Below are 9635 nucleotides of genomic sequence, written 5' to 3' on the forward strand. Positions count from 1 at the left end.
ATTTTAATCTAATTACTGGCTGCTTGTTCTGAGTATGCCTTGACTGTGGCAGGCCAATTTGCACTAAATGAGCAAGTTTTTCTGATGTCCAATTCTTAGACAATAGTGCAACAAAATAAAGTCATTCTCCTAAATTATACGGTTGCAATGAGCATGCTTAAGCATCTGGGAGAAGATAATTGTACAGAAGAACTATAACTTCTATTTGATTCTCATTCTTAAAGCAAACTCCAGAATGTACGATTCTTTAGCTGTAATTGTTTGCCCTTTTAATTTGTTTCTTGTTGGTGGATGTTGAGATTCCATTTAAACAAAAAGAAACAGAAACCCTTCAACCCTGTATATCTTTGGCATGCTGCTACTGAAGTATGCAGTGTACAACCTCTCTCCAAACTTCATTATGTTAATTTGTAATATCAATATTCAAGAGATTTTGCTATGAGTAATTCCAAATATCTCTCCCAGGAATAGTTGTGAGCTTGCTTTAATTCAGGCGTGTCCAACTCACGGCCCCACAAGATAATAAAAATATTTTTAAAGAAGTTTTTAATAATGTTATATATGTTTTAATTGACTAAATCATGCACTTACAGACTAGAAAATGAATTTTCAAGTCATAACATCACAATATTTTTAATGATTAGCTATGTCTTGGGCTTCTTTTTGTTCTTTTCCCCCTTTTTTTTATTCTTTTTTTCCCCTTTGTAGTACATTGCTCACCTTGTGTTTGCAAATAAATCCTACCAGACTCAATAATACTTAACTCATAATGGATTAAAAATGGTAGTCTTGAAACACTGACCAATGCCACTTTTTAGCTGCTGTTGATATTTTAGAAAGGAAAATATATATTTGAAATAAAAGGTTTTTTGAATACTTGTGTTACAATAGAATCACTTTTTTCCCCATGTCTTATTTACCATTTTGCCATGGTACATTATTTAAAATAACAATAATTAGGTTTCATGGTTTACTCCATCTCTTTCTCATTTCTCCATAGGTGCCTGTTATGCCTCTGTCTGTTTTATGCATTCTGCCTTACTCTGACTGAGGAAAGAAAAGTTAAGCAGCCAAGGATTTGGCTTGTCTTAATGCTTCTGCTCTTCTTTGAGAAGTGTGACATCTCATCTGATGTGTGTTCCCTCTAGCGGTATGCTATTTCCTGGTACAGTGAACGTGTCCATGTGTCTCAGTCAGACTCTTACCTTCAGGCCCTAGAGCAAAGGAAAGGTTGGCTGAAATCCCTACTGCACTAGCATAGAAATTATCTCAGCTCTGGAAATGGCAGAAATACTGGAGTTTCCCCCCCGACTAACAATTCACTAGCACTGGAACTTTCTCCCAAACAAAATAAAATGATAATTTAGGAATTTAATTATTGAAAGAGGTGAAAATGAAATAAGAAGTTGAAGGGGGACTTCTGGAAGAGTTAAGATAGAGGGGAGACAGTGAGTTTGTTGATATCAGTTGAAGAGAAGGGAATGGAATGGAACGGAATGGAACAGAACAGATCTTATAGGTCTTCTAGTCCAGGGCTTTTCAACCAGTGGTACGGGTACCACCTGTGGTACATTGGCACCTTGCAGGTGGTACGCGACCATCCTAGAAAAGTGGTAGTGGGGGAGGGGACTGAGCTGAACTGGTGGCAGCACCGCACAAGCCTGAGTGAGAGATGGCTGGAGCTGCAGGGCTGTCAGGGCTCAGCGGAAGCGCCAGGATCAGTGCCGCTTTCCAACTGATCGGCGCTTCTTTGTGGCTGTCAGTGGAAGCATCAGGATCAGCACCAGGCTCCAGCTGGAGCTCGGCATTGATCCTTGTGCTTCTGCTGAGCCCACAAGAAGAGCCGATCAGCTGGAATGTTGCAGCATCTCCAGAGTCTTGTGATTTATATTCAGATGCTTGGCAACTGATTCATATTTATGATGGTCAGTGTCCTAGGGTCATATGAAGTGACCAAAACCTGCTGCAACCACCCATCAGACGGGGGGAATAAAAACCAAACACCTCCACCCCACCCCCACTGCCAATCATCAACAGAAATGCTCACAAGAATGAAAACCTCAAATAGGAGGAAGAGCGCCGCCAGGTGGGCAGGCAGAGATCTTGCTCGTCTGTGGCTTGGGGGGCACTTTTTTCAGTGCCATTGTAACTTCTAAGAGTCAATAAGTGAACTGTTGTAAGTCGAGGACTACCTGTACTTTATCACTTTTTTCATTTTTTTTTTTTTTGTCATCATGTTTTTGACACCTTGCTAGGCAACTGGTGGTACTCGGATATTGCCATATCCTAAAAGTGGTACAATGGGTGAAAAGGTTGAAAAGCCCTGTTCTAGTCCAACCCCCTGCTCAGGCAAGAAATCCTATACCATTTCAGACATATAGTTGTCCAATATCTTCTTAAACACATCCAGTATTGGAGCATCCACAACTTCTGGAGGCAAGTCATTCCTCTGATTAATTGTTCTTTTTTAAAAAAATTAAAAGAGCTTTCTACAAGGTGCCTCATCCTCCTTCATTCTCCAGATGAGATGATGATTCATACGCTGCTGGATTTAAAACAGGGAAGAATCATAGCCAAATAAGGGCTTAGTTTAATTGATTATTCCAATTATTCACTTTTCAGGAACAAACTTTACTTTTCCTCTCTTTCTCCCACTAATACACTCACAAAGAGAAACCAAATAAGCAGAATATATAAGCATGACATTTTTGCTCAGTTGAAGTGTAGAGAACTGATCCCAGATTACCAATAGCCACTGCTTAGGATAAGACTCCAAAGACTTTTCCTAGTCCAGGACAGTGATTTATATTATTTGCAACGTATTAATGTTTTTGGTAAAATATTTTACACTTTTTATGAGCACTAGGCACAGATTTTTCAGGGACTGGATTCATTCTTTGTTTTAAATTTGAGTAGTGTTCATGTTTGTCAGTATTTCAGACATTATACTTACCTTGGTTTCCATTAAATCCCATTAATGTTTTTTTTATTGGTACATGGGAAATTAGAGAGACAGTTTGTATAGTGTTTAAGACATTTGACTAGAAACTGGGAGAGATTAGATGAATGACCTTGGGCCAGTCAATCTCTCTCAGCCCTGGGAAGAAGGCAATGGCAAACCACTGTTGAAATCTTGTCAAGAAAAACACAGGGACTAGATGAAGCCATCAACAGGAGTCAACACTAACTAGAAAGCACAATAGAGATAGAGGTACAGAATCTAGTTTTAAGAATATTTACCTGCCAATTTATATAATTTAGTGCATGAAACAGTTCATGAAGCTTTAGTCCACATGAATATGAATGTATCAGTAATTTATGATTTTGAAGACAGAGCTTATTGCCCTAAATTCTGTTTGCCATAAAGACGCTAAATAGTTATTTTAATAAATAAAATTAGTGCTGTCAATGTTGATACTCTTTTTAAATAAAGTAGCTCATATGCAGAGTTGTCCTTATATATTTTTGACATATGAACCAAAAAATAGAGAGGGCAATTTCCCTGGATATTAACACAAAAATAATAAGAAATGACAGCTTGTCACTTTTTGATTGCATCCAGAATATGTGGCTGAAACTTTTTAGTCTCAGGGCAGGACAGCTTGAGGATTAGCTATGACTTCAGAAAGTGAGAATGATCCAAGGGATCCAAGGGTGTTACAAGAAATATAGCACCTTTTGCTTTTATATCTGTATATATATATTTAATATGCCAGAATCTTGCCTGGAGAGAGAGAGAGAGAGAACCACAGTTCTCTAGACAGAACATCAATTTATGTCCAAAGATCACAAGGATCTTCAACTCATAAGATAATAGATTCAACTTCTCACTTTTTAAAAAAATATAATTAATATCCTACACTTGATCTGGCCGTTGTTTCAAATGCTGTTTGCATTTACATCTTCCCTGGAATATGGCCTATGAAAACTAAAAAAAACATTAGCGTTGGATATCATTGTTATCTAGGTATGCTAAATTGAAAGACAATGAATAGATAAAGATAATTACAAACCTTTTTGCATGATCATGGCATAAATGCTGCCCACTGTGAAGAAAAGCATCTGTAGATTCTTACAGGAAAAATAACTTGCCAGGTTTGTCACTGCTAATATTGTCAGTCCTTCTGTCATGCCTCCATGCAGTTGGAGAAATGGGGGAAAATAATAAATATATTGCAATAAAAAATCAATCTTGTTGAATGAGTTAGAATTTTGTATACCTGTCACCTTGCCTGTTTCAGGCTTGGACTTGTGTCTTCACAAGAAGAAAATGGTATTTCATTTGAATCTTCCACTTTATACAGGCTTATTATGGGCTGAAATATGCAGCTGTTTTTTTCAAACATTGGACTAAACTTCGATTGTTCAGTAAACCAGAATGACTAGTTATATGATATAAGCCATGGTATAAAGCTGGACATTTTTTAATAACAACAACAACAACAACAGTAAATTTGGAAGGGACCTTGGAAGTCATCTAGTCCAACCCCCTGCTCAGGCAGGAAACCCTATTTTGTTTAGATTTTTATCATATCTTCTTTTTCATATACAACTCAAGATGGAAACATACCAATACTCCTTCCTCCTCTTAAAAAGGTGGGTTGGGCTGAAAGAGTGACTTGTCCAAAGTTACCCAACCAGTTTTCATACTTGAGGTGGGACTAGAACTCGCAGTCTCCTGGCTTCTAGGTCAGTACCTTAACAATTACACCGAACTGGCTGTTTATACGGTATGTTTTTAAAATACAAATTTGTAAAATAGATTTGAAAGTATGTAAATTGGATAATTGCTAGATTTACACATTGCATTAAGCCAAAGACAAGCTTTTTTATATAGTAAACAAAACAATGTTTAACATGACTAAATGTGAATTCAACCATTAAGCAAGACTATATAGAATAGAATAGAATAGAATAGAATAGAATAGAATAGAATAGAATAGAATAGAATAGAATAATAACTTTATTGTTATACCATATGGTAACTTGCATTCAGTCCATGAGCTATGTCTATTTGAAAGTCAAGCTAATTCTGCATTATAAATTATCCTGTAGAGACAAAGATGCAGTGGTGGGATTCAAATATGTAAACAACCAGTTCTCTGTGTAGATGCTGGTTCCAGAAGTCCATTCTGGGCCTGGGCAACAAAAAAATTAGCTAGTGGTTCTACTGAACTGGTGCAAACCAGCTGAATCCCACACTGCAAAGATGCATCATATAGTTTAATGTGTCATGACTGGATATAACCTTGTAGTTTTCTTAGTAAATATTATGGAAATGATTTACTATTACTGTCTTCTGGGATGTTTTTCAATTCAGTTTCTCCATCTACCCTGGTGGTATCTCATCCGACCCAAGTCAAACACAGTTTGACATCTCAGTCCAAAAAGGATAGGCTAAGTCCTCATCAAGGTAGGGATGATGGTAGTGTTCTTGAGAGAGATAAGTGAAGAATGTCGGAAGTGTATATCCAGAGTATATAGTCCCAACAGAGTCACCCAAGGTGTAAGGATCATTCCAGTTGCCTCATTAAAACAAACAGCTACCCATATTGGCAGTAGCGATATATGAAGATGCTGGAGGCAGCTGATTATCTTTGTAACAATGGCATGGGCATCAATTCACTGTGCAGGAGAAGGCAATGGCTAACTACCCCTATATTTTTACCAAGAAAACCACATGGTATAAAATATGACACAACTGATGATATAGTACCAAGTGATGGGCTCCTCAGGTCAGATGACACTCAACATGCTACTAAGGAAGAAATTAGGATCTTTAGGGCTATTAATGGTATTTATGATATGGCTAAATTAGAAGCTTTGGGACATCTAATTGCTGATGTTGCCATGCAGAAAAAGAAAATTTGAAGCTGCAAAGATGGAATTATAGTAGGAACACAGATATTAGAAATATAAACACAGGAAAGTTCAACACAGTGAAAGATGAAATGAAGCAACTACAAGTTGATGTCTTAGGCATCAGCAAATTGAGATGGACTGAAATGAGACATTTTCAGTTAGAAGATAACACTGTTTATTACTCAGGATGTGGAAAAATAAGAAAGAAATTGTGTTTATTTTGTAGTTAGGAAGGCTTTAGCAAGAACAGTATTGGCTGCAATGCAATCAATGAATAATATTGATTAAACTTTGTGGACATTCCCTTAATATGACCCTCATGCATATTGATGCTTCTACTACTAGTATAGACAAAGAGGAGATTTACCTAACATTTTCAAGGAAAACTTCAGGAATTGCTTTGAAATCCTGAGCTTCACTGATACAGAACCGGAGGAATTATGGAATGAAATTAAAGAAGTCATTAAACATGAATGTAAAAACAGACTGCCAAAAATGAAGAAAGCAAACTGGATGTGAGAACAAACTGGAAATTGCCAAGAATAGAAGAGAAGCAAAGCCAAGAAAGACAAAATCTGAGAAAAGAACTTTCTGTAAAAACATAGAAATATGAAACTATCATATTTTGGCCTCATTATTCAGAGACTAAGTTCCCTTGAGAAGTCCATAATGCTGGGAAAATGGAATGAAAGAGAAGAGAATATCAGAAAATGGATGGATTGAATTACAGTAGCAAGAGACTGTAATCAAAGTTAAGATTTCCCAGAGAAAGTCTGTGTGGTCACTAAGAGCTGACATTGACTTGCTGTCACCTAATTATTTTATCATGTAACTAATAAATAGCAAATAAATGCACATTGATATACCTTACAGGATTCAAATATTAATAAATCAAAACAATCAACAAATCTTTCTTTTAAGTGCTGCACTCAATTTTAAAAAATAGAAAGGATAAGGGGAAGCTGGCCTTTTTGGAAACTTATTTGCCCAGATGATCTCTATTTGTTCTGGTCTAGCCAGAAAATTCAAAATTATCTAGAGGCTATATCTTCCTAATCAACTTGGTGATATTTTAAAGGTGCAGTTTATTTTGTATTAGCTTCACTGTTGTATAAATGTGATTAAATGGGAAAGACCTTTTTAGAGACTAAGGGTAAATTCCATTTATTTATGCCTCTAAGAATGGAGTCAATTTAGAAGTTGTCACACCTTGTTCATTTGAATCCAGCCATTTTGGCTATGTGAACTCGATATAAAAAGTTAATGCAATGTGATGGGGGCAGGATTATTCAGCAACCATCAAGAATATCTATGGAGATTCTCAGTCATCCAGGTCATAGTTATCCCAAAGATGCTTTTTCACAAGACAACTGGACTTCCTTTGTTTTTCCAGCTGTCTGCAAGGAGTATAAATCCTTCCATTTCCCCACCATCCAGTCAGAGCTGAAGAAGATTCTTGGATGAGAAGCAAAATATCTTCAAAGAAACAAGAAAGGCCCGTTACCTCATGAAAAAGCATCTTTGGAGCAATAAGGGAGCCTATCACAGTTACAGTAGTGCAGATAGTAAGAAGAGAATTCCAAGCCCAGAGAACTTAATTTGGTCCACAATCACTAATCCAAGCAGAAAGTGGCATATTTGTTTAACTATACATCTTAAATATGACTCTACTCCTTTCTTCAAAGCACCTATGCACTGAAGATTTCTGCAGACATTTTAAAGAGTATCCAGTGGTCTTTGGCAAGAGAAGGAGGAAAATCTTCATTTCTCAATTGGGCAGTATTCCTCTAAAAGAAAAAAAAAGAGAATAATTGTGGTAATTTTGCCTTGAGATGAATGCAAAGTTAAAGAAAAAGTAAATGTTCCAGATTTGTAATATGACATTCTGTTCTGTTCCATTCTGTAAAGAAACAAAATCCAGTCTCTCTCTCTGTAATTATTGGAATTGTTCCACTCTCTAGCTGAGAGGGCTGATAAGCTCAGAAAGGTTAAAAAGCAAATAGAAGGGTTGGTTGTCTAACACTCAGTGTGCCGATTCATTCTTCCTTGTAAAATATCATCTAGTCAAGTTCTCCCCCACTTCTTTCAAAATGTGTGATAGAGGCTTTCCCAAACCTTAAAGAACTAGGAAATAGTTTTTTTTTTCAAACTGGTTTTTTTTGTTTTGTTTTTTGCAACTATTTTGACAGAGGGGAAGAGGAGGGTCATTTGATGCTGTTTTGAAAAGTGTCAGGGTAGGGATCAGGTGCCCAGGCAATTGGTTCTTTTGGATTCAGAGACAATGAACACCTGTATATAAAGGGATATATTAAGCCATATCATTAGCACAAGCAAACAGGTTTAAAAGCATAATATAAAAAGCACACATGTCAAGGAAGATATGACATCCAAATCTCTTATAAGCTGCTTTAATAATGACAGCACAAATACCCCAAGGGTGACCGGTTTCCATAGTATTCAACGCTAGGTACTGTGCAGAAGCTCTCCACAAACAACAATACCCCCAAGTGTTTTATTAAAACCTGGTACCATGACTTCATGGTCCTGCTATGGTCATGAGACTGCAAGACCTGATCTTGACTGGCTGGCACACGACTCTGCAATGGGAACCAAAGTATGAGATTTTCACAAGTTTGCAACTATGTGAAGACTGTCACCTCTTCCTCTTTATTCAGCAAGCAAGAATGAAAAACAAGCAGATTAGCTCAGAATGAACACTAAACATTTAGACTTTTCTTAATATGAAGAAGAAATTAAAATAGTTCACCAAACTCCTTGAAATAACAATGGTCTTCTATATTAACACTACAGATGCATGTTAGAAATGGCAGAGTCACATCATGTAATTGCAACCCTTTATTGATTCCAGTTCTGTTTAACCAAAACTGTCAGAGCATGCACCAAGGTAACCTAGGAGTAAATACCATAAACAGTGGTCTGTATTAAATGGTGGTTTATCACACACTATCTACAAATATACACTAGAAACAAAATACATACATGTGGTCATTCAGCAAACTCCAGTACGCAGAAATTACAGCAGGAAACAGACAAAAGAGAAAGACTCCAGCATGGCCTTCCCTTTTATACTCAAGCTCTTAAAGGGATACGGGCTTCTGCTTAGTCATTCCTAACATTGCATCATTCATTTCATATTATACAAGCTGGTTAGCGTCTAATCATTACCTTGACAAAAACTAATGGTGAAATTGCAGCTGCAACATTTGTCAGAGAGGAAAGTGAACAATGATTGATCTATTTTCTAAAGAAAAGTGATTTTGTAACCCTGCATTGGACTACACTTTGGGAAACAACTGTCTTTAGGCCGCACTCTCAGGGTGCCAGAGGAATGTTAGCCAAGGGTTATGGGAGTGGTACAAATAGTCCTTGTTTACCAACAATTGGAACCAGCAACTTGATCATGAAGATTAAGACCAAGAAGCTTAAGACTTCTGTGTTGCAAAGACACTTGTACCATTGTGTGAGAAAAACCCAACACCTGCAAATCCAATTATAGTCCTTTTGCATATATACACTATACTATACCCAATTACCTATAGAAGGCTGTCCTGTTAATTCTTCATATTCTGAGTCAGTCCTTGTTTAACCAAAATTATGTGATTCCTGCAAAAGCTGAAGGGGGAAGTCAGCAGCTGGAGATTTCATATTTTCTCCTTAAGATTTTCTAAGCAAGAGGAAATTTGGAAAATATACATTAGGACCCAGAGGCAAGGGAGAGAATACAATGGTTGGAGGAACTCTTGGACAGAATT

The 9635-nt window shown here is 36.9% G+C and overlaps 1 long non-coding RNA gene across 2 annotated transcripts; it reads right to left on the bottom strand.

The window, feature by feature from the left end:
• Positions 1-2362: 2362 nt before the first annotated feature.
• On the bottom strand, positions 2363-8919 carry LOC120298361. 2 transcript variants are annotated; one of them, XR_005554056.1, is made up of 4 exons: positions 8863-8919; positions 7551-7649; positions 4014-4133; positions 2363-2542 (listed from the first exon to the last, which is right to left on the bottom strand). It is a non-coding gene; the product is annotated as an uncharacterized LOC120298361 (long non-coding RNA). The 2 variants fall into 2 exon arrangements; XR_005554055.1 differs by having other exon boundaries at positions 2363-2545.
• Positions 8920-9635: the final 716 nt, after the last annotated feature.

Source organism: Crotalus tigris, unplaced genomic scaffold, assembly GCF_016545835.1.
Source record: "Crotalus tigris isolate CLP2741 ecotype Arizona unplaced genomic scaffold, ASM1654583v1 scf7180000017607.2124824, whole genome shotgun sequence".
Lineage (NCBI taxonomy): Eukaryota > Metazoa > Chordata > Lepidosauria > Squamata > Viperidae > Crotalus > Crotalus tigris.